The sequence below is a fragment of the Panthera leo genome, chromosome B1 (assembly GCF_018350215.1).
Source record: "Panthera leo isolate Ple1 chromosome B1, P.leo_Ple1_pat1.1, whole genome shotgun sequence".
Taxonomy (NCBI): domain Eukaryota; kingdom Metazoa; phylum Chordata; class Mammalia; order Carnivora; family Felidae; genus Panthera; species Panthera leo.
Window position 1 is genome coordinate 77,906,198 of NC_056682.1, and position 26,497 is coordinate 77,932,694.

Consider the following 26,497-nt stretch of genomic DNA (forward strand, 5'->3'; position numbering starts at 1 on the left):
TCCATCCATCAGGTTATCTATCAATTCTTCCCTCCTCTACTTCCTCCTTCTGAATGCAGTTGGAGAAATAAGTGAAGGAACAGAATGTGTACCTAACATAGAGACTAGATATGAATAGAGGTGGGAACTACATGTGTTTCATTTTTTCGGTTCTTACCTGTGATCTGTGACTTCTGTAATCAACTCTGGTTTAAGAATAAAATCTCTCTCAGGATACTTGATTCAGTAAAGTTTACTGTAGAACCCATGTGGAAGTTATTAGAATAAAATGTTTAGAAAAGCCAGTTACAAAAATCATGTTAAGTCAGGGCCTCACCAAAACCAGAACCAAGCTGGGCTAAAAAACATGCTAATCCTCTAACCAGAAAATGTTTTCAGTAAAACACTTGATGGGGGTGGGGCTAGAGGTGGGGAGGGGTGAGGGTAAATGATTACGAGCTAAAATATACACATTAGCTTATTTGTGAAATTAAATTATCCAAATTCTCCCTGTTGGTAATTGAAAGTGTTTCATTTTAAAGAAAAACATTTTTCTTTATTTCAAGACTAAAAAAATCTGGAAAGCGCACAATAAAAAAAGAAAAAAAAGAAAAGAAAAAAATCACACATGAGTTGAGTTCCAGTGTGGTAACAGATCATCAGCCTGCTCCTTTTTATAGCATTATTAGGATGAAAATTTGGCTGGATTTCTGCTACCACTATTCAAGAAAAAATTGGGAGCAAAACCATAGAATTATAATGAAAGGCACCTACAAACTAAAATACAGGATTTCCTAATGAGTGTTGTGTAATGGGTGTCACTATTTCAAATGGCAAATATATTTATAAGAGAAAACAATTAATAGAAAAAAGCATCAATATTACCCTGTAAAAATAAAACATAAAAATTAAGGTATGATTATGACAGTTGGGGGCAGAATATAGAAGTTTATTTTTCCTTTAACAAAATGTGATAATTGTTCTTATCTCCTGTTTCCCACATTTGACTATTATTCTTTATTTTTAGCAAACTGAGGTAGGGCTACTGAATGTCTTTCAGAGATGTGATCCTACATTAAAGTTCAGTGACAATATGTCACCGTGGAGCTGCAGGAGACAGCGTAAGGTCAGGGAAAAGAAGCCTTCACTTCTCAATAGTTAGTTTCCATATAAAAATTGGCACTTGGTGCTCATCAAAGAACAAGAAATATTGGATATGCTCTAAATGTCCATTGTGTTTTTGAGCCAACTACCTGATGGAAGTCATCACTTATATGTAAATGAACTGTCAATGGCTTGCTACTGTTGGCAGTCACTGGACTGTGAAGGGTATGTCTTAATAAGAACCGAAGCTCTTCACAGACTTTGATTTACTGGAAATAAAATAGAAAAGTCCTCTGAGACTACAAAGGACACTTGTTTCAGATAAAACGTCTAGACAGTAGCAATATATTTGGGCCTTTTATTATAGCAAAACTGCAAATTAGAATGGAGTGGTGAGAAAGTTCCTGTGACCCAGCTGAGTTCTAAAACACTGCTTCTGACTAGAGTAATACAATCTGTAAAATAGCTAAGCCAAATTAAATAAAAGTGCATTAGGAAAAAAAAAATCCAGAAACAATGAAAAGTCAAGATTCAGCTTTGTTACATCTTTTAGTCGCCTATGTCTTATGTTTTACATTTTCTTATGAGTCTATATTTTTCTTAATAAGTTCAGCTATTAGAGTACTAATGAAGCTGTGATCCTTCAGCATGAAGTACCTCTCAGAAAATTCAGGGGCGCCTGTGTAGCTCAGTTGGTTAAGTTTATGACTCTTGATTTCAGCTCAGGTCCTGATCTCAGTTTGTGGGATCAAGCTGTGTGTCTGGCTCTGCACTGGCAGAGTGGAGCCTGCTTGGGATTCCCTCTCTCCATCTCTCTCTGCCCCTCTCCCACTTGTGGGCGGTCTCTCTCTCTCTCTGTCTCTCTCAAAGTAAATATGCTTAAAAAATTAAAAAATAAATAAAATTCAGATTTAAGGGGATTCTTATATGTCTATCCACTTCTTTTCCCAACTTCCACTCCAAAATATACAATTGAAATACCGAATTCTCTATTAAAATTTTTATTAATGCTGTTAATAACAATCCTATATTAAATTTGCAAAATGCTTTAGTATTTGTGGTATGCTTTCACATAAATTTGAATTGTGGAAACTTTGACAGTGAAAAATTATTAAAGAAGACCATGTTGACAATTATTAAGACAGAAGGTGAATATTCTCCATTCAGAGAACTGCAAAATGGGGTGGAAGGCAAGAAACTTTTACAGGATAAAGAATAAAGAACAAGGAAGAGAAAAATAGGAGCTATCTGTCTGGTGCCACATGGTCGACCTTGGTTGGGGTGAGAAGGAATAAGGAATAAGGAGAGTCCAGAGTTGGTTTGGCATTTAGGGATCAGCTGAAGTCACACACTGTATTTCTTTGGTCAAGTGGAGCATTGACAGGAACATGAAAGTTATCTAAGTTTCAGTTTGCTTAGATGGCACCTCAGGCAGGAGTGGCTCTATCTTGGGTCTAGAAATTTATTTCAACAGTAGGTAGACCAAATTTTTATATTAACTGCTTTCTCCCAAAGTATGTTCAGAGAAGTGTATCAGTCAGGGCAGGTTAACAGCTTTGAAAAACAATCCTAAAAATCCCATTGGCTTAAAGTAATAATATCTTTTTTGCTTACTTCACAAGCCAGCCCAAGTCAGCAGGCCCGTGCAGTTTTCCAGAGATTCGGTCTTTTTCCCTCTTAATAGTTTTGCCACTCCTTAGGGCCACTACCACAGTCTTCACATTCATGCAGTAGACAAAAAAGAGAATGTGGAGAAAACACACCCATATCTTAACTGCTTCACTCTGAACTTGGAACACATCATCACTTCTGTTCACATTCTTTTGGAGACAACTTGTCACCTGGCTCCAGTGAAATTCAAGGGGGCTAGGAAATGTGGACTAGTTTTACATTCAAGAAGAGAATATGTCCTTTTCTGCCACAGGGATTAGATTGCATTCGTCATTATTTTAGGGAACAAGAAAAATTTCAAATGGCTTTACTTGGATGGTCATCATTGTGGTTTAACATTTTATTATAAAAGTATCCAAATAATCCAGTCATTAGTTTTCCAATATTGTGATGTTAATCCCTTGTATAATTCATCAAGAATCCTGCAAACATCTAGCATCAGTTTAAAGGGAAACTTTTTTATTTTCATTTCTTAGGTATGTGTTTTTCTTTCCTGAAATTGAAGAACTTTGGGTTTTATTTTGTTTTGGTTTTGTTATTCAAATAAAAATTGTTAAGTAAATACTTTTCAGTAATATGTTGATAGGAACCATTTTTTTAAAGTTTACTTATTTGTTTTGTGTGAGAGAGAGAGTGTGTGTGGGAGGGGCAGAGAGAGAGGGAGAGAGAAAATCCCAAGCAGGATCAACAATGTCAGCATGGAGCCCAGTGTGGGGCTTGACCTGACTAACCATGAGATCATGACCTGAGCCAATATCAAGAGTTGGATTCTTAACTGACTAAGCCATCCAGGTGCCCAGATAGGAGCCATTCTTTTTATATAAAAGACCACTGATTTTCAGTCTGGAGAAAATAGGCTGCCAGAAACTACTTGTTCAACTGAGAACCCTAAACCATTTATTTTCCTTCTTTCCTCCTGCCTCCCTTTCTTCTTTCCTTTCTTCCTCTCTTCCCTTCTTCTTTCCTTTTCTCCCTCTTTACTAAATAATGCTCATCAGTAAAGTCTCCACCAATATAAAGGTATTTAGAAGTAAGATGCATTTTTCAAAATGAAGATTTGGGATGTACTCCATAAGCATAAAGGCCAGATATCTGACCTCCTAGCATGTCTCATTGTCCCAAAAAATCCCAGCTCCATTTTTCCTCCTGCATGTCATGGCAGCTTCATCTTAGTTGAAAGCATATTTGATACCTTAAATAATATTCCTATAAGTAATCCTCTATAGTAGAAAAGCCAAGGATATCAGAAAAGTAACTTTATTTTTGATAGCAGGATGATAATTTGATGAAACTCCAGAAGCTTGACAGTTGTATATAATCCACAAAAATGAAAGGGATAGAATAGGATGAGATTTATCACTTTAATCTTTCTGCATTTTGACATGTATATTAAAGACTAAACTATTTGTAAATTTTGTACTGTTTCAATGATGCAGTGGTTAGTCTGGAAGTAAAATCTCTCATATAGTTAGATGACTAATGGAACATACATTTTGGGATGCTGTAATAAGTGAAATATGGCTTTGAGGAAAACTGATACTGCCTTATGCAAATACAGGTCCTATAGATTTTCATCATAAACCAAGATATCAGGCTAATCTGTAAAAGAGCCTCAAAATATGTCTTTGAAACATCATTGATGCTTCAGAATCTTAAATAGGTGATATTCTTGATAAAACTGAGTTTTTCTTATTTATAAAACTCCCTTATCCTAAAAGAAAAGCACCAACAAAAAACCCTGTGAAAATAAAAATGTAACTATTTTATAGAATTGAGTAGCTGGAGCAGGCATTACTTAAATGGTCGAAAGCCCTCATTTTATAAAAATAAAAGTTGAAGTCAAGGGTTAAGTAAGGTCATACAGCAATTTATTGTCTGAGCTGGGATTGGCATCGGATCTTCTGATTCCCAGCCCAATCTTCCTTTATCCTATTCCTTATTACCTCCACAGAAGACAAAAATGTGTGGATTTTTCTAGAAAGAAGGATCCACAATGCAGGGCCAAACTAGGCAACATCACAAACAGCACATGCTGTAGGTGCCTGATGCTGAATGATTTCTCTAGTATTCTCTCTTCCCCCACATAAAAAATCTCCCTGCTGTCCTTGCTTGCATCCTTCTTTTCCTCATGCTTTAGAACAGGTTAGCTAATTTGATCAATTAAATTGGTTCAAGGTGTTAATGGATCCTAATGGCTTCATGTATTACCTTGTTTGCATTTTAACAAGGCCTGTCAACTGTGAGTGACTAATGCTGGGAGCCTCAGACATTGTGCAAACCAACTGAGGGGCATCCTGGTAACATTTATGTCACGATTTACTACAAACTTTATTGAAACCCAAAAAATTCCTGTTAGAGAGAGAGAGAGCCAAAGCATAAGAGACTCTTAAAAACTGAGAATAAACTGAGGGTTGATGGGGAGGATGGGAGGGTGGGGAGGGTGGGTGATGAATTGAGAAGGGCACCTGTTGGGATGAGCACTGGGTGTTGTATGGAAACCAATTTGACAATACATTTCATATTAAAAAAAAAAAAAGAACAACTTTACTTTAAAAAATCCTGTTAGAATTTTTATTTTGTGTATTTGTTATGACTGATATTGAGCCTCCCTTCTAGTATACATCTTGTGACTAGATGATTATATCAATACAGTATATTATTTCAGGTTTTATGTAGGAAAAGTTCGTGTATAATCTTGACTCCCAGGTTAGCCCACACAGTCTCTGAGTTAAATCACAAAGAATTACATTTTTTAAAAAAACTCATGTTTCTTACATAAGATAACTTGCCAGTTCCCTTTTCTTCAAAACACTTCCTGGATTTGTCCCTTTCTTTTTCACGTTCACATTCGTTCTGCTAGTCCAGGACTTAATCACTCCTAATCTAGATTTCTTAACATGTCTCTGAATTTTCTACAACGTCAGTGTCCTATTCTCCAATCCATCTAGCAATGCATGGCCTTCCTACTAAATCTTAGACACTCCTTGTTCTTTACCTTCTAGACCTTCGGCTAAAGTTCTTATCTGTACCCTTGCCTTCTGTGTTTCTTGCAATACACCTTCACCTTATTGCCTAGTCTGCTGACCCCAGAGCAAGCAAGCCTCCTCCCTCCCTCAGTTCAAGGCACCTCTCCCCTTTTCTCCTTGTCTGTTTGAAATTTACCTAGTTATCTAGACAACCAGTCCTAGATCTACTCTTTCAAACCTTTCCCAGAAAACCCAGTCATCCTTAGTGCTTTTATTCCCTTCTGCCAGTATGAATTTCTCTGCCCCATTTATTTTTGTTCTTGATGATGTTATTTTGCACTGATGTATACTGGTCTCAATGAGTTGTTTCATGTGCAGAACTTTTAACTCACCAGAAAAAGAAAAAAAAGACTCCTGAAAGCAAAGATTATACCACATCCCTAAACCTAGCACTAGTTTTTGAGAAATGTCCATTGAATTAAGAGGATTTAAACCAAGGACTGCCCAATCAAACTGAACAGGCTAGCAAGGGTTTTACTGAGATATGAAAGGCTTCAGACTTTGATCCTACACCAAACGCTGGCAAATGTATAGACAGTAGCAGGTCACAAAAAGGCAGATGAAAAAATGAGACAATTGTGAGAGTAAAATGGGTACCAAAAATAGCTAAAATTATGTATTTTCCCACTAATTTTGTTATATTGGATGTATAAAATAATTCTATTAAAATTGTTTTCAAAAATAAAACTCTCTCCCCAAAATAAAAATAGCACACATCTATATACCTTCATGTAACATGCCAAAATACCTTTTAATTGATTATTTGAACATTAAAAAGAAGAGATGCAGCATAATTGGTCTTGGTATTGTTTCCAGAGCCCAAGGGTGCAAGAATCGACCAGGTACAACCACTCACCATGGACAGAATCCGAAGGCAGAGAGAGGAGCAGTGGTGAAACAAGAAAGGAATTTATTTCAGTGAGGCCAATACTGGGAAGACAGCAGACTAGGGTCCCAGGATCTATCTTCAAGATGTGAATACTTCTAAGTTTATATAATGAAAGTGTGGAACAAAGATGGGTGGGTACATGCAGCTGAGCAGCAAAGATTAGGCTGATCATTGTCTTTGGGGTCAATCAGGATCTTGATGTAGTCAGGGCAGCCATTATTGCTTGAGAGGGTAGTTTCAGTTACTATCGCTGCATATTTTGTACTCAGGGCCCCTTGCCTGAATTAACAGATCAGCTGGAGGGAAAAACAAAGTAATTAAGAGGAACAAGTTGAAGGCAAAATGGTGTCAGTCAAGGCAACGGACTGGATCCTCCTTCAGTAGTAATTCACGTTTTTAATCACATACTTTAATGAATTAGCAGTGACTCTTTAATACAATGCCATTGGTATTTTTCCCAAATATGGTCTCATTCTTTTATTATTTTTTCATAAAATTGCCTGAAATAGACTTCTAGGTTGCATTTGTGGTTAACAAAATAAAAATGGACACCTACCACTGAATCTTCTCTGTAGATTGTATTATTTTTAATTAAAAGAACACTAAAAATGCCAAGGTATCTGGTAAGCTCAGAGCAAATTCTGCCAAATGAAGAATATTCTCAAGGGTAAAATTTTTTGTATAAATATATAAATATTTCAACTCCAATATTTTCACAGATATTCATGGTCAGCCTCCAGTTAGCATCCATTCTTTAATGTTTGCACATGAAAAAAAGTGTATCAAATATGTTAATATGAGTTTTTGGTTGTTTTATCAACTTCAGGTGGTGTAAAATCATAGGTATTTTGTCAGATTCATTTCATCCCAGAACATAACTTATTCAACTAATAGTTAGAATTCCAATAACATAGTGTTGCTACCAGTCAAGATACTCCAAAGCAAACTATAGAATTCCAGAATTAAATGTTAGATATCATTTCAGTTAGTCTTGCTTTTCTATGAATAAATGTCAGTGTCTTCCTGTTTACCAGTTTTGTTTTCCAATATATTGCAATTAAGCAAAGTCTTTCAAAGATGGCATTTTTGACAATTCCCTTTGTTGAATAATTTTAGTAAAGATTTCATATTGATTATGAAGAAAATAAAGAAAATCTAGAGGATTCACAAGGAGTTGACTTACAAAGTAGTTCTTTAAAAGCAAAACATTTCCGAAATCAGGATGACGATGGGCAACAGTGAAAGTACATGCCGCCATTCTGAAGTATCTTTTCAGTTTCAGTCTCTTTTTTTAAATTTTTTTTATTTTTTTTAAAGGTTTATTTATGTTTGAGAGACAGACAGAGCATGAGTAGGGGAGGAGCAGAGAGAGAGGGAGACACAGAATCTGAAGCAGGCTCCAGGCTCTGAGCTGTCAGCACAGAGCCCCATGAGGGGCTAGAGCTCACAGACTTGCGAGATCATGAACTGAGCCTAAGTCAGACGCTTAACCGACTGAGCCACCCAGGTGCCCCTTGGTCATCTCTTTATCCCACAAACTCTGTAGTACAGTTATTCTAATTCAGGTTACCAGTCTATGCATGCATGTGTGTGCATGTGTGAGAAATTCAACAACTATAGCTTCTATTTCATAATACTGTAGCTTGTTCATATGCAATTTGAATTATGTGTGTACTACAACTATTTCCAAGAATATTTCTGCCCCAAATATTTACTTTTTTAAGTGTATTTATTTATTTTGAGATAGATAGAGAGAGTGCATGCACACATGAGTAAGGGAGGGGAGGAGAGAAAGGGAGAGAGAGAGAATCCCAAGCAGACTCCATGCTTTTAGCAAAGAGCCTGATGCAGGTCTCAAACTCATGAGTCGTGAGATCATGACCTAAGCTGAAATCAAGAATCAGCCTCTTAACTGACTGAGCCACCCAAATATTTCCCATACCATCCCATTTGAGCATCCCCCAAATATTTCTTAATTTTGTAAGGGCATCGTTTTTACTGTAATCTCATTCTTCACAAAATTTATATTGATATTTTACTACAAACACAGAAACTATTTTCAATGTTGAGCATTTTAACTTAATTTACAAAAGCACTTAAAAAATATCAGATGTCTGGGGTGCCTGGGTGGCTCAGTTGGTTAAGTGTTCAACTTTGGCTCAGGTCATGATCTTGCCAATCGTGGGTTTGAGCCCCACCTCAGACTCTGTGCTGACAGCTTGGATCCTGGAGCCTGCCTCAGATTCTATGTCCCCCTCTCTCTCTGCACCTCCCCCACTCGTGCTCTGTCTCTATCTCAAAAATAAATAAACATTAAAAAAAATTTTTTAATGTCAGATTGTCTCACCTTTGAGAGGATGAAATTCCAAAAAGATTTATGTGAATTTCATGAAATATATAAAAAAATCATAGTATTATTACAATTATCTTCACTGATATTTCCCTGTATAGAATCTGATGGCATTAATATAATATGCTTTGTGTATTATCTTTTTCTGATAATAGAATTATCACGTTATGTTAATTAACACATTATCAGATATCACTTAAGTTGGAGATCATGTAAAAGAAAACTTGGATTTGAAAATAAGCAAAAATCCATTCAGTAATTAATCTAAATGAATGTCATACTTTACAGAGTTATACTTAAAGGCATCTTCTGAGTCTGTACGTTTTAGGTCATCTTTGGGCATAGTCTTCTGAAAATAACTATGGAAATTTTTTGAGAAATAAATTCAGTTCTTTAAAAATTTTTTTTTAATGTTTATTTTCTTTTTGAGAGAGAGAGCACAAATGAGGGAGTGGCAGAGAGAGAGGGAGACACATAATCTGAAGCAAGCTCCAGGCTCAATGCTGTCAGCACAGAGCCTGACATGGGGTTGGAGCCCATGAATCATGAGATCATGACCTGAACTGAATGAAGTCAGACGCTTAACTGACTGAGCTACCTAGGCATCCTGAGAAATAAATTCAGTTCTTAATTTTTAACTGAATGTTGACATCCTTTTCTTGAGTTGATGGCTATTAAAAAGTGTTTGTTGCAAAATTTAAATGTTGCCATAGGAGATACATGTCAATAATTCTGAAACTATTTTACAGGTATGCTAAGCATGAACAAAGAAGTAGATATATTGCAGATAATGTGACTTAAGTTTCTCACTTTCTGAGAAGTTACAAAGAAGCAAAGTGTAATGTTTTATAATAAAAGTTTGTAATTCTAGAACAAACTCTAATATTGAATTTTAACCCTGAGGTTAAAAAAAACAACAACAACAACTCCATGAGTCCATAATAATACATAAATGATTGAATAAATGGGAAAGAAAACAAATGTTACCAAAATAAGCGTAAGTTTGAAGCCACTCCCGACTCTTTATTGTGGACTACTCAGTCTCCATTTCCCATACATATTTCACATATACTTCACCTGTAATTTGCCATGTTTCTTATTGACTCCACCAACTCAAGGTCTGGAGATTCAGTACATCTTGCAAACTATGACAGGGGCTAGAGGCTAGAGCACAACTGTCTGGTATGCCATGTGGCCAGCAGGACAGTGACATCAAATACATCCCCCATTGATTGCAGGAAAATGTTCACAACACATATGTATATCAAATCATTACGTTGTACACTTTAAATACATTACATTTCTATCTGTCAATTATACTTCAGTAAATCTGGGGGGAATACTACTAAAAGCCAGGATATTGCTAAAATTAATTAACTGAGCTTAATTTACATTTCTATTTGTAAGACTAATGGTAACAGCTCCCACCCCAATGAGACTCCTTAGTAAATAAAAATATAATTAAACACTCCCCTGCCCCTCAAAACCTTTCCCTACTGAAACTGGATACCCAAAGAAGTTGCTGTCTCTAGCTGCTGTTGTGGGCAGACAACTTTGCTCTATCAGGGAATACTTGGCATGTTGTTCTTGAATATAACTTGTATTATTTATGAAAAGGTTTGGAAAAGAGATGGGTCATTGGAGACCGATTTCCTGAATCACCTGGTACTAAATGAGGCTATTTTCTGCACATATACATCACATACTACTAGATGATAGACAAGCTGGAAGTACACAGAGGAGGTTTACCAAACTAATTCTGGCTTATTTTTAATACAAATATTAAAATGAATACTTTGGTAAAAAATGAAAAATCTGGGGAAAATGCTAACTGGATTGGAAGATAGGATTATACATAGGTGTAAGTCAGCACTGTTTCAAGAAAACTAGAATGTGTGGTCACCTGAACTATAGAATGGGACGAAATCAGTTCCAAGGATGAATTGTGTCCTTTTGAAAAAGCTAATGCTTTTAGCCAGGAGCATGCACTTTTAAATCTGTAATCCTTACTGGGTCTATTTACAAAGTGATTTCATCAATTAACTTTGGTAGAATTGACATCTTTATAATATTCTAATTCATGATCATGGTAAATTTCACCATTAGTTCAGGTGATATGGAGGAAAGTACCCTTAATAGCTGTCAGCTGGACAGCTGGACAGTGACAGCTGGATGGTGGTGAATATGTCACAGAACCCCATCACACGAGGTCACTGAGCCTGTGATGGAGCAAGACTAAAACAAGGCAATTACCTAATGACACAGGCAAAAATAAGGACACCATGCAAACCACAAAGATGACCTAATGTCCCCTTTCCAGATAATGTGTGAATGTTGCTCCTTTTCCAGTTACAAAGTTACTTCTTTGTTTCTCACTTCTCAGAAAAAGTTAAGATCTCCAATAACCCACAATCCCCAAGCAGCTACCTTTGCTTTCTGACATCATCGAGTCCAGAGCAAACCCTAAATTCCTTAAGCTGTCACCCGAATCAACAGCCCAAGACCAAATCCTGTCAAAGGCCCCCATACACATCCTCTTCTTACTGTTCCCCATGGCATGCAGTCTTCCTTGCTGAGCCAAGTAATCAGGAGAATTGATGGTCAGGTTTGTAGACAGGTTATTCTAATGTCCTTTGTTTTCTATCTCCTTAAATAACAACCCCCTCAACAAAGCCCCCTTGAATTTGGGGATTGTGCCCCCCACCCCACAAAGATATGCTGAAATCTTAACCTCCTTAATCTTAACTTCTTATTTTCAAAGTTCCCAGAATATGATGTTATTTGGAAATAAGATCATTACAGATATATTTAGTTAAGATGAGGTCCTCAGGAAATAGAGTAGGACACTAATAAGTATGATTGCTCTTATAAGAGGGCAGCCATGTGGAGACATAGACACGTAGGGAAAGGACCAGGGGAACATGGAGGCAGAAATTGGAGGTATGCATCACACACCACGGAGCACCTGGGTAAGGCTCCCAGAAGCTGGAAGAGGCAAAGAATCCTCCTTTTGAGAGTTTAAAGAGAGTATGGCCCTGCCAAAATCTTGATTTCAGACCTCTAGGCTCTAGAAACTTCAGAATTTCTGTTATTTTAGAGCCACTCAGTTTATGCTATTTTGTTAAGGTGGCCATAGGAAATCAGTATGGGCTTACCTATTTTAGCTAGGTATTTTCCTAGATACATTATAATCTCCAGGTACATTTATAATTGCAAATACATTTTCTGTCATAATTTCAATTAGTTATTGGTTTGTCATTTTATATAGTTAAAATATTAAAACATACACACTCCTTTTGATTTTACATATTGACCTATCTAATCACCTTGCTGAACTTGATTGTGAATTCTAATTGTTTGGAAATTACTGTATGTCTTCTTTATTTATAAATGTGTTCTATACAAATAATTTTTTAATTTATTCTTTACCAATCTTTATGTGTTTATTTTTCTGCTAGCCTTTCCTTGGCTAGCAACTTTAGTACAATGGTGAATACTGATGAGTGACGAGTGATAGTGGGCAACACTGCCTTATTCATGATGAATGAGAATATTTCTCAAGTATTACTGTATATATGTACGTATTTTTTTCCTAAAATAGCTTTTCATTTGTCACGTCAATATGTGTATTACATTACAGTATTTTCTGACATTGAATCATTCTTGAGTTCCTCTGAGAAATCCTCCTTGGTTACATGGTATTTATTACAACATTGCGGGACTTGATTTACAAAAATTGTATTTAAGATTTTTTTCATCTTTGTAAGCACATGGGATTATTTTAATTTTGGATTTTCTTGAATTCTCTGGTAGGTCTTATTTTCAAAGTATATTAGCTTCCTGAGATTAATTTGTTAACTACTCCCTAATTTTATTATGTAAAACCTTTTGTATAAGATAGGATTTGAAATTAATAAAATGATTCAGTAAAAGTGCCTCCACTTACAAATGACTTTTTTGAGGGGGAGATTATAGGCTGCCAGTTTCATTTTTTAAAATAGGTATTGGGTTATTTATTTATTTATTTAGTGTAAGTTACTTTTGGTAATTGATATTGACAAATTTTCAGTGTCCCGGCAAAAAGTTGTCTTCAGAATTTGCTACTATTTGTAAAATCTCTGTTGAGTCTGTAGCCATGTTCTTCTTTACCTTCCTTTCTATATTAATGTTTATTTGTACCAACTGTTAATAGTACCTACCACACAGCGTTCCTGTGAGGATTAAATAAATTAATATAAAGTGTTCACATCAACCTTGTTAGAGGTGGTTTATTACTCTTTTTAAAAAACATTCTATTGCTTTTGCGATTATATATATTTTTTCTATTTCATTATTGTCTGCTCTTGTCTCTTTTATTTCCTTATTTCTGCCTTCTTTAGGTATAATCTTTTTTCTTTTAATAGCTTCTGTAGCTAATTTGTTTTTAACACCTCTGTGTTTAGAATAATTGCATTTGTCTAAAGTTTCTATCTAACCAATACTTTACATCTATTAGGTTTGATATGTAGTATTTCTATGTTATTCACTATAAATATTTTGTAATTTTATTTTTGTTTAATCTTTAATGTATATTTAGATTATTGTAGTATTCAAATGTATGATATAATTTAAAAATATTTCTAATTTCACTTTTTAGATTGTTGAATTTGGAAATATTATCTCTCATATTATCTCTAATAATATCTAATATCTCAAATATCATCTCTAATATTTTGTGTTTTCTGTTTAGTATGATTTTCCTTTGCTTATTTTTCTCCAAGTGCCTTCTGTTAGATCAATTTGCTTTATTCTCTTTTCCTCTCTACTGTTTTATTACCATTAAAAATGTTAACATATATACTCAAGTACTTTTTTCTATCAGAGCCTAAAGTTTTCATTACTTCTCTTGCATGAGAAATAAAATTTAGCAAGTTTAACTTTTAATTGTACAGAATTTACTTTTAGAATTCTAGATTTGTACATATGTTGACCAAAAATTTGTAATTTTTATGATAAATATTTTGTTAACATTTGTGGTATTTTTCTTTCTGGATTCACTTTTATTCTTGCTAAATTGTAACTATTGGTAGTTTCTCCAATGAGGTTCTTTGGGTAGTAAATTCTGTTATGTGTTAAATATCTGAAAATATCTACACTTCTCTCTCTTTGGAATGGTAGGTAGAATCTAGAATGTGAAATTGGGAGTTATTGTCCTTTAGTACTTAGAAGACTTTATTCTAACATCTTCTACTTTTTATTCTTGCTGATGAGATCACTGTTCTAGGTCTGTCATTCCTTTGCAGGTAATATTTTTATTTTTCTCAAAGGCTTACAAGATCTTTTATATGTTCTTGGTATCCTGCAGTTTCACTAGGATGTGTTCTTGGAGTAATCATTTTCATTTATCTGGCTTGGCTTTATATGCACATTTTTTTTCATCTTTCTTCAAAGGTGGAATATTCTCAACCACATTGAATAGACATTGCCTCGCTGGCATTCCCTCTATTCTCAACTCTGGGAAACTATGAGACCTAAGTGTATTCATTCCTCATTCTATCCTTCATGTCTCTTACTTTCTCTGCTGTGATTTTTCTTTCTTTATCTCCCAAAACTGTGTTCTGAAAGAATTCCTCAGGTCTATATTCTGATTTAGTAATTATCTTTTTAGCTGTCCCTCTATGCTAGAACATTATTTTATCCATGGAATTAAAAAAAATTAATAAACTTATTTTAACTGCAAATTTCTGCAACTGGTGCTTTTATATATCCATTTATTATTGTTTTTATTCTTGACTCATATCTTCCTAATTTTATTTCAGAATGTATTTTTAAAAATGTTTGCTATTCTTCCCTTTATCTCATTTACAATCATTTCTTTGATTTTTCAACTAGTTAATCCTTCTCCTTATTACTGAGTTTGTTGGTTTTTCCATAGTATTAGTTTTCTATACATTCCTGTGGATTATGTCATACAGACTCTTCTTAGTAGGAATTGTTTCTAATTGTTTATTGTCCCTTTTAATTTTTCTCCCTCTTTCTTTAGTCATCCTGACTTAAATTTTTTTTAGTGTTTGTCTACTTTTGAGACAGAGTGTGAGCAGGGAGTTTGTTTATTTTTGAGACAGACAGGCGGAGAGATAGGGAGACACAGAATCTGAAGCAGGCCCAGGCTCTGAGCTGTTAGCACAGAGCCTGACACACGGCTCAAACCCACAAACCATGAGATCATGACCTGAGCCAAAGTTGAATGCTCAACTGACTGAGCCACCCAGGTGCCCCTAGTCATCCCTACTTAATTGATTTCTGGTTGCCTACACTGAGCCCCATTTCATCAAGCACAGAATCTGGCCTCACAGTGGCAGCTGTTAGTTGGAGCTATCACAGATCCAGTAGTTTACCTAAATGCTTAGCACTAGCCCAGGTTATTGGATTGGTGTGTGTTCCTTTTCCCAACACAGTGTACAGCTCTAAACAACCTATAGCCTCCGGTGACTCCTGAAGATGTTCAGTCTCCCATCACAGACCTGATGGCTCTACTCCAGCTCCTGCTACTCCTCAAGAGGTAGCTTTTAGTGACCTCTGCATATTTGAGAGCTTAGAGCCCAGAACGCCTGTAACTTTAGAAATCGTAACTTTAGAATAGAAACCTTTTCTTTTCAAAATATTTGCATATAAGGATAGTTTGAGAAATCAACAATGGAAATCTTTTATCTTGCTCTGTATCAGAGACCTGTGAGAAAAGAAAGAAGAAAAACCAGCAAAAAGAAAAAAAATTAAAAAAGAACTTGACAAATCAGATTTTAGGTTATTAGAATGTTTTGATAAAGTTTCTGTGTTGGAGCATATTAAGCACTCCTCTTTCCAAAGAGGGTTGGAGACTCTGAACAAAGAGGAATATTGGACAAGTAAAATAAGAGTAACGTTGAGTGCTTACTATGCATTTGGTCCTGGCAGGTGATATGGTGAAGAAACCAAGGTCTGAGTGAGGCTCAGACCTTATAATAAGCCCAGGCTGAATCAGTGGAGAAATATAGGAGTGCCTAAATCTGAGCTCAGTCTGTGCCTAAATTTCTGCCAAACTGCCTTCCTACATGGAAAATGGGATTCCTCACACATTAAAGCCTAAGAGTGGAAGAAAATTAAAAAAATCCATTAGGCTGAAATACCTTTTCTCCTTGACTGTAATGAATCCTCCTAATTCTCCAGTAATAACTTTCTCTCCCCCAGCACCTTTCCCCCCTATTTCTCATATTACTGAGAACACGTGCATTAACCTGCAGGATACAGTACTTGTTCCCTGGAAATTTAGAGTTTTAAGAAAACCAAACAAAAAGAAAATCCAGAGGGAATGGTGAGACCAAAAGGTTCAATTTCCTTTAATCACATTTCTGACTCTTTTTAGGTCCTTTAGCAGATGGACTTAGGTTTATTTGGGGGATTGTTGAAATCCCTAAAAGATGGGTGCCATCAGGGTAGAATTATCCACAGGGACAGAGCTTAGAGAGAAACAAATGTCTTACTTCCTAGGAACTGAAAATGTCAACAGGATAAGCTTAAAAATCAATCTGCTAGTTCACAGAAAGGATCAGAAAAAGTGTAAAGTGATCACAGATGCTCAATTTTTGGAGCAGACATGGTGTGGTAGAAAAGAAGAAGAAGTACTTCTACTAACCATCAAAATTCAGCTTTTCCCTAGATCAAGAAAACAGTTATTTCAGGGAGGCAAGGCTATGGCACATGCCTCAAGGAAAAACTAAGAAACACCTGTTTGGCATAGAGGTAAAAAGAATATATACTGGTAATAACAGTAGTGAATATGTATGGAGTGTTTGCTAGTTGTATACCATTATCTCATTTAAACCTCACAACAGTCTATGTCAGATAAATATTATTATTCCTGTTTTGTGGATATACGACAAATCCTGTTTGTTGACATCCAGGCTGTTTGAATATCATGGTTGTCCTAGATTAAAGTTTCTCATCCTCAATACTATTCATATTTTGGATCAGATATTTTGTTCTGTGCATCGTAGGATGTTGGGATCATCTTTGTCTTCTGCCTAATGGATGCTAGTAGTAATTCCACAGTTGTAACAAGCAAAAATGTCTCCAAATATTGCTAAATATCTCTTTGGAAGCTAAATTGCCCCAAGCTGAGAATTGCTGCCCTATATCAATCCATTACAAAAAAAAAAAAAAATTGGGTAGAAATTAAACCTGCCCAGATTTATTGGCAGGTTTGAGGCTTACATATATTATACACTTTGTTTGGCTTAGAATGTAATATTTTTCAGTCATATCTAATAAGAATCCACAGGCACTTGTTATAGGCACTAAAAAGAAAGCAACTTTGCACTAAGAACATTTGCTAGGTTGGTTGGAGAGGTCACAGTCATAAACAGCTAGGGCTCTTTACTCAGTATGTTGAGAGAAATTGATGATATAGTAGCAGAAGAACAGGCTTTGGAGTTTGATGAATTGGGTTTGAATATAAGTAGTCTTACTTGAATGGTCTTGGGAAAAAGTACTTACACCTGCCAAACTTCCATTTCTTTACCTATAAAAGTAAAAATTTTTACTCTTTCCACACGGTTTTTGGATGCTTCCATGTAAACATGTTTGTATATGACATAGAGCACAGTATAGTATAACAATTGTCATAAGTGACACCAAAATAGTATATAAGAATTGTTCCATCTATGGTAAAAGAAAATGACTTATAATCAAGGGTATATATACATTTGCTTCTGCATGTCATAGTTACAAAGATGAATACTGATATTCAAATTAGATAGTATGTAACACAACCTAGCTAACAAAATCCAAACCAGAGCTTCTATTATGTAAAAGGGAAGTTGGCCAACTTCTTCTATGTGACAAATGATTCTGTGAAAGAATTCACAAGGAACAATTGTGACTTTGAGAACAAGAAGCAACAATGTGGTGTTACCGAGTATTTGGAAAACAGGCATCAGAATTGGCTTCTGAGAGGGGTGCCTGGGTAGCTCACTTGTTTACTTGTCTGACTTCTGCTCAGGTCATGATCTCACAGTTGATGGGTTCTAGCCCCATGTTGGGCTCTGTGCTGACAGCTCAGAGCCTGGAACCTGCTTCAGATTCTATGTCCCCTCTCTTTCTGCTCCATCCCTGATTCTTCTCTGGCTCTCTCTGGCTCTCAAAAATGAAAAAGCATTTTAAAATTTTTTTTAAAAAGATTGGCTTTTGAGAGTTAAAGGTAAGATCATAGACCATAGTTGGGCAAAATCACTTTATAGACCAAATAACACTGAGAGCAGAAAGACAAAAATACAACCTGACTGAAGGACTGGCAAGTCTAGAAAAACAATGTGGTATGTATTCAGGAAGTGAGATGGCAATTTTCAGGCCATAGGAAGCACAGAAGAAGGAGAACTATTTTGCCACCCAAGTCTGTCCTGGGGATAGAAGATTTAGCATCAGCAGACATCAGGGATTTTGGATATATTAGCAAGACTATCTCTAGAGAAGGTTATGTAAGTCTGTCTTAGCATAATCCCATCAACATATTTACAAATATTTAGTTCCTAATGTGTACCAGACACTCTTCAACACACAAGAAAACATACCATTGGAAGATAAAGATACATCCTTGCTTTCAGAATTTACATTCTACTGTGGAAGATAGATATTTTGAAAACGTGAGCAAATAAATACATCACGTAGTGAAATGTGCTAAGAAAAAAGTAAGGGAATAGAAACAAGAGTGCTGTTTTTGATGAGTTATCAGCAATAGCCTATTTGAGGAGGTAGCATCTGAGCGGAGACTTGAAGGATGGAAAGAAGTAAACCATGCAAATGTCTGAAAGGGGAGAAAGAGAGGCAGAAAAGACAGCACATGCAAAGGTCCTGAGGCAGGATCGGGGATCAGTCTTTGAGGGCTAGAGGAAGAGCAAGGAGCCAAGAATGGATGAAATGTACTGAGGAAAGAGGACAGTGGTAGAGATGAAGTCAAACAGGTAATCACCAGCCAAATCATCCAAATTAGGCCATGATTAAGTTTTTGAATTTTAATTTGAATGAATAGGAATCCATTAGAAGATTTTGAACAGAGGAATGTTATAATATGCTATACACTTTGAAATGATCTCTCTAGTGATTGAAAAACAGACAGTGGATAGCAGGTAAAAGTGGAAATGTAGAGAACACTCAGGGGCCTACTGCAAGAATCCAGGTGATGAATAATGACTGCTTGGATTTGTATGATAGCAGTGAAAGTGATTCCAAGCAGTCAGGTACTAGATGATATCTGAAGTTGGAGGATACAGGATTTGCTGATAGATTAAACGTGGTGTGTGAGGAAAACAGAGATGTCAAGAAGGACTCCAAGAATTTTAGCTTGAGCTCTGATTCAGGAGAACTGTACCTGATTGAGATGGGATATACTGAAGGGGGGTCGTGTGCAGGTTTGGAGAGTAGTTTAAATTTGAGATGCCTAATAGACAATAGAAAGTAAAGTAGGATATTGGAAATGTAAATGTAGAATTAAGGGGGAAGGGTTGGACTACAGATATAAATTTAAGGTCTTCAATGTAAAGATGATGGTTCAGCTATTGGATTAGATGAGATTTCCCAGAGTGAGTACAAAGAAAAGAAATCAGAGTTGTGGACTAGCCCTAAATACTTCCAACGTTGACAGACCAAGACATTAGAAAAAAAAGATCCACCAAAAGGAACTCAAAAGGTGGAACAATTTGAACAGCAAAACAAATTATAAAAACAGTAGGTTGAATAAGCCCATTGAATGAACCCATTGAATACAATATAAATTCATGGACTCCATGCTGATATAAAAATGGTTAAATAAGCAAATGGGGAAAAATAGGAAACTTTTCCTGAAAGCAAAAGGAATGCCAACTAATAAATGTGGTTGAAGATAGAAAGTCACTCGTTTGCAACCCTGATAGTAATGATTGATTAAAGCAAGAATCATCAACAAACACAAAGACTAGTAGTTGAAAGCCAACGAGAAGCAGAATATATACAGAATCTCAAAGTATCTATTCATTAATTACTTATTAACTGTAAAGAGAAAAGTAGTAAATTTATAGGGAGAAACGTGGAGGACATAACTCTAGCCAAATGATCAGAGAGAATGTTATGAATAATGGAACAAGCCAACACTGTGTGTCTCCAGATGAGATGTGCTGAAAATGACACAGTTCCACTCCTACCAAACATGCAAACCTAAATGTAATCATGAGGAAAACTCATTCTGCAAAATAATTGGCCTGTATTCTTCAAAAAGTCAATGTCATGAAAGACAAATACAGTCTGAGGAAAAGTACCAGATTAAAGGAGGTGTAACAAGGTAATAGAGTCATGATTCCTAGATTGGATCCCAGGCCAGAAGAAAAAATTCTATAAACGATATTATTGGGACAACTGATGAAATTTGATTAATTCCAATGTAGAATACAAAATAGTAGTGTATAAATCTTACAATTCCTGATTTTTATTATTATACTATAATTATGTTAAAATGTATCCTGGTTCTGAGAAATTACACAGAAAAGTAAAGGAGATAAGGGGATTGTGGTCTCTACTCTCAAATGGTTCAGGGATAAAAATGAATGAGAGAAAATGATAAAGTGTGGCAGAATGTCAGCAGTTGGTGAATCTGAGTGAAGCGTGTACAGAAGTTCTTGTACTATTCCCATAACTTTTCTGTAAATATAAACTTATTTTCAAATAAAAGTTTAAAAAGTCCATGAGAATCAGCATGATATTGGAAAACTAAGAGAGTATGGTGCCAGGGGCATCACAGTTGGGGGAAAAAGTGAAGGAATGTTTTGGGGTGCCTCGGTGGCTCAGTTGGTTAAGTGTCTAACTTTGACTCAGGTCATGATCTCGCAGTCCATGAGTTCAAGCCCCGTGTTGGGCTTTGTGTTGATAGATCAGAGCCTGGAGCCTGCTTCAGATTCTGTGTCTCCCTCTCTCTCTGCTCCTCCCCTGCTCACACTGTCTCTCTCTCTCTCTCTCTCTCTGTCTCTCAAAAATAAACATTAAAAAAATTAGAAAAAAGTGAAGGAATGTCTCAAGGAGGGGGATGTCATCATTATGTTTTACGTAGTTTTACACCATTGAATGATCAAGTTAGAGTAGACTGAAGTTGACCATTGGATTTGGCAACATGAAGGCCAAATGGAGTGGGTTCAAGAAAGAATGAAAGGATGGTGACAGAGCAAGCTGTGACGATTCTAGAAACTCCTCTGAAGATTTTGATGGAAGCAAAGAGCAGAGCCATGCAGCAATAGGTAGACGAGATATGCAGTCAAGGAAGCACATACTTGGTGGCACCTGGGTGGCTCAGTTGGTTGAGTGTCCTACTCTTGATTTTGGCTCAGGTCATGATCCCAGGGTTGTGGGATTGAGCCCCACGCTAGGATCCATGCTCAGAGGGGAGCCTGCTTAGGATTCTCTCTCTCTCTCTCTCTCTCTCTCTCTCTCAAATAATTTTTTTAATTTTATAAAAAGAAGCATATAATTAAATATTGGATTCATATGATATATTTCCACTAGTCTAACTTCTCTTGGTCTGATTTCTGCTTTCTAAGAAAACCTCTAATATATATTTGGCTTGCATGTAAGTCTACATGCAAGGATTTTGAATATTTAGTTTCATTGCAGAGATTATTCATTGTCAACTAATAAATTGCCTTTCCAATTTTATATATGAACTGCTTAATATGATTCTGTCCTTGGGAGATGGACAAATTCCTGTTTCTGCCATACACATAGCAGTTTGGAGACAAGTAGGGGGATACCTTTAATTTTGCCGAGTTCTTTCAGAATGGTGTTGAAACCTTCAAAGATACAGTAAGCCAGCTACACAAATCACGGAACATTAGAGTCATCTTTACTTGTTCTGCAATATTATAAAAATGACTTTCAAAGAAACCACCCCTGCCATCTACCATAATTACATTCATCAACTGTAACTTTCAAACTTTTATCCATACCAAGTGTGTGTCTGGCCTTGAAAGTGAGATGGTCATCCCTCACACCATGGAGAAACCAGGGGTAACGGATGTCTCCATCTAAAGCCTCTTGTGGGACAGTCTGCCTTCCATTTCCTTTGGCAGTAACAGTTCAACTTCACCTTAAGGCTCAAATTTCTGAACTACTTTTCCACTGTAGCCATATGGTACTTGCAACATCTTGCAAAACCTCACTTAAAACTTTTTGGTCAGTAAAAATGTCAACAGAAGCCTCAGAATGTTGTTTTGTTTTATTTAACCAAGAAAAACCTTTATCAGAACCATAATAAGTTCATTGTGTGTGATTTTAATGCTCTTGTCCCACTGGATTATTGATTTTAGGATGACCTACTCATCTCAAAGAAAAACGATAGTAAACTTAATGGAATAACTTATATGATTGGTACTATTCATTGAGAATTTCCAAGTGCAAAGATGTACTGGAAGCAATATCTCACTTTCCTCACAAAAATCTTATGGGTTAGGTTGTTATTATAATCACATTACAAGAAGTGAGACAATTGTAGCTTAATTTAAAGTACCCAAAGCAGGATTTGAATTGATGGGCTGGCCCCAGACCCTCTACAATTTCCACTATGTGCATTGTGTCCTTACCATAATAATTTGTCTATCCGCAGCCTTATCTAATCTGATTTACTTCCTTATTCTTGCTTCTTATGAATATCCATTGAGATTTTCATATTCTGGGAGAGATAGTCTAAGATTCTAATCCTTAAATTTTCAAAAGGTCTGTAAGCCTGAATCTGAAGAAATTTGAGAACAAAATAATTGAAAGGATTCAGTCAGAGGAATATATTGAAAAAGGAAATCAGAACTAAGATAAAAATAGCCACATTGAGCAATGTCTTCCCCTGACCACTTGCTTTCTCAGCAATATTGAATCATAGGGCTACACCACAGGTGCGGATTGTTGGACACTATCTGCAGCATCTACCTGAGTGTCAGGAAATATCTCTAATTAGAGAGTATTAGCATTCTGTACACCAAAGCCAGGGCATCAAATCCTAATGTACATTTTCAATAGGGAGAATAATAGCGACAAATATAGTTACTAAAAATGGATGGTGGCCTAGAATCATATTTATTTTCCCCTTATTAATAGTATCTAAGTTCCATAGTCACAGTAGATTAACTCATGCATTTTCAGCATCTCTCCTGGGGATAACAAAGGCTCAACAGATTCTCTGCTTCAGTTAACAAATTTTTATATTTATAAAGAAAATGGTTAAAAAATTTCGATCTTAACAATTAACTCTTAGTGGGAGGAAACAAAGCTATCTGCAGACTTCTCTAAGCAATGCTTTTTACTCAACAGATATTGTCTAATGTAGTTAGTTACCAGAAAGCATCACAATGAACAAATAAAAGAAAATAAAGCTAGACTAAGGAAAATTTAACTAGAATGAAATGACATTGTTGCCGTATGTATATTTCTGTTTGTATTTGGTCAAATCCGTTTCTGCTTGAATTTAAGTGACAAAATGAGCTCAAATCTGGTGAATGAAGTTTTTATATGAGGGTGCAATATAAATTAAATTAAAACAATAAAAATCTTTCTATATGACTTTTAAGGTACTAGCATGATAGATTAAGGCAAGGTTTTTTTGGACTGTTTTATAAACTATCATTTTTCTGTTCCAGGGTTTATTTATTTTAATTTTTTTCTACTTTAATTTTTATCAAGTTGAACCATGTATAATTGCCATTTTCATAAGCCAAAACTGACAAATATCAGCAATTTCAAAATAATATTTTTCAAAATAATACATATACATCCTTTTACACAGAACTACAGACTTCTAAGTCTTCAGGAGACTCCCACTGCACCCCTGGTTCCAGTTTCCCAGAGGGAACTGTTACCAGATTTTTAAACTGCTTTTTCTGATTGCTTCTTTTTTTTAAAAAAATTTAATTCCAATGTAGTTAATATATAGTGTTATGTTAGTTTCAGGTATACAATACAGTGGTTCAACACTTCCATATATTACTCAGTGCTCATCAAGATAAGTGTACTCTTTTTTTTTTAAGTTTCAAGTTTTTATTTAAATTCTAGTTAGTTAACATATAGTGTAATATTAGTTTCAGGAGTAGAATTTAGTGATTCGTCACTTACATATAACACCCAGTGCTCATCACAAGTGCCCTTCTTTTTTTTTTAAATTTTTTTTAACGCTTATTTATTTTTGAGACAGAGAGAGACAGAGCATGAACGGGGGAGGGGCAGAGAGAGAGGGAGACACAGAATCGGAAGCAGGCTCCAGGCTCTGAGCCATCAGCCCAGAGCCCGACATGGGGCTCGAACTTACGGATCGCGAGATCGCGACCTGAGCTGAAGTCGGACGCTTAACCGACTGAGCCACCCAGGTGCCCCCACAAGTGCCCTTCTTATGCCCATCACCCATCCAGCCCATCCCCACACCCACCTCCCCTCTGATAACCATATGTTTGTTCTCTATAGTTAAGAGTCTTTATTTTGGTTTATTTTGGTTTCTCTCTCTCTCTCTCTCTCTCTCTCTCTCCCTCTCTTTTTCTCCTTTGCTCATTTGTTTTATTTCTTGTATTACACATATGAGTGAAATTGTATGGTATTTGTCTTTCTCTGACTGGCTTATTTCACTTAGCGTAACACCCTCAAGGTCCATCCATGTTGTTGCAAATGGCAAGATTTTATTCTTTTTATGTTGAATAATATTCCATTGTGTCTGTAAACCACATTTTCTTTATCCATTCATCAGTCAATGGACACTTGGGCTGCTTTCATAATTTGGCTATTGTAAATAATGCTGCAATAAATATAGGGGTGTACATATCCCTTTGAATTATTGTTTTTGTATTCCTTGGGTAAATATCCAGTAGGGCGCTTACTGGATCATAGGTTAGTTCTACTTTTAATTTTTTGAGGAACATCCATATTGTCTTCCACAGTGGCTGTACCAGTTTGCATTCCCACTAACAGTACAAGAGGGTTCCTTTTTTCCTCACATTCTCACCAAAAGTTGTTTTCTTGAGTTTTCTATTTTAGCCATTCTGACAGGTGTGAGGCGATATCTCATTGTAGTTTTGATTTGCATTTCCCTGATGATGAAAGATGTTGAGCATCTTTTCGTGTGTCTATTGGCCATTTGTATGTCTCCTTTGAAGAAATGTCTGCCAATTGTTTGGTGTTTTAAATAGCACCTTAGTCATCTGAAAGTGTAAATGTATCTCTCAAAGATGACCAACTTACGTTCAGGAAATGCTTATACACTGGAAATATGAAATAGAATGATGTAAGATATATCTATATAGTCTACCTGATTGCTCATTTTTCTATGGCTACTTTATCCAACCTGAAATTATTACTATGACTTTATCATAGTAATTAATATAAATGCAATTATTTGAGAAATTTAAAATATGTAGTATGCTGTAAGTGGACTGAGTAGGCTTTTATTGGAAAGGATAACTTCAATGTAACATATGTTTATTAAGCATTAAGCATGTGGATGTGCCATTCATGGTTTTAGGAGTCTGGAATGCACAAGTGAGCCCAAAACAGTGCTCCTTACTATTGTGGAGGTTATGTTACAGTAGGAGGAAACAAACAATTAAAAAATAGACATAAAAGTGAACTTTAGAGTGTTCAAAACTAATGTATACTATAGAACAAAATAAAATTGTAGCCCCTAAGGTGGAGTGTGATGGGGATAGTATTCACTTGGGTGATCAGGTAGGTCTCATTTAGAAGGTGACATTAAGCATAACTGAAAAAGGTTAAAAAAGGTAAAATGTTTCTGCAGACATTTGGGTGGAAGGAACAGGTGGTTCAAAGGCCTGAGGGCAGAAGCATGCTAACATAAGTGGGTGCAGTAAGGAGGCCTGAAGGCCTTGAGCAGAATGAGAGAGGGAACAACAGTAGGTGATGAGGTCATGTTTTGGGAGATGGAGTCAGAATCATGAAAGGACCAATGAGAATTGGACTCTTCACTCCTAATGCAAGTGGAGCCAGTACAGGGCAATGAGCAGAACAGTAACACGGTGTGACTCACATTTTAAGAGGATCACTGTGGGCGCTGCATGAAGCATGGATGTTAGGGAGATGATGGCAGAGACAGGAGACAAGGTAGGAAGCTACTGCACCCTCACGTGAGAGACTCTCGTATTTTCGGAGTTCTCAGAGTCATCAGATTCTAGTAGACTTACTAATAAGAACTGCATTTACCCTATGAGGGATAATTTAGTGGGAGATTATAATTTTGTGAAAACAAGAGGTGTACACATTAAATGATGTAAAAAATACAATAACTAATGCTAACGCATGAAAAGGCACAGGTTTTTTGGGTGTGTGTGTGGGGGGGTGGGTTGGGGAGTAAATAAACAAACATTTGATTGATAGAACTGTACCAGTTCTGTCATTCACTAGCCGAGTGATTTGAAGAAAAGTATTTAACTTCTTTGGGCCTCATTTTCTCTCCAAGTAAAA

At 36.0% G+C, this 26,497-nt stretch overlaps 1 protein-coding gene across 5 annotated transcripts in view; it reads left to right on the forward strand.

Moving 5' to 3' along the window:
- The window catches only part of IQCM (IQ motif containing M), a 662,550-nt gene that overhangs the window by 466,955 nt on the left and 169,098 nt on the right, over positions 1 to 26,497 (forward strand). The gene's annotated exons all lie outside the window — the stretch shown is intronic.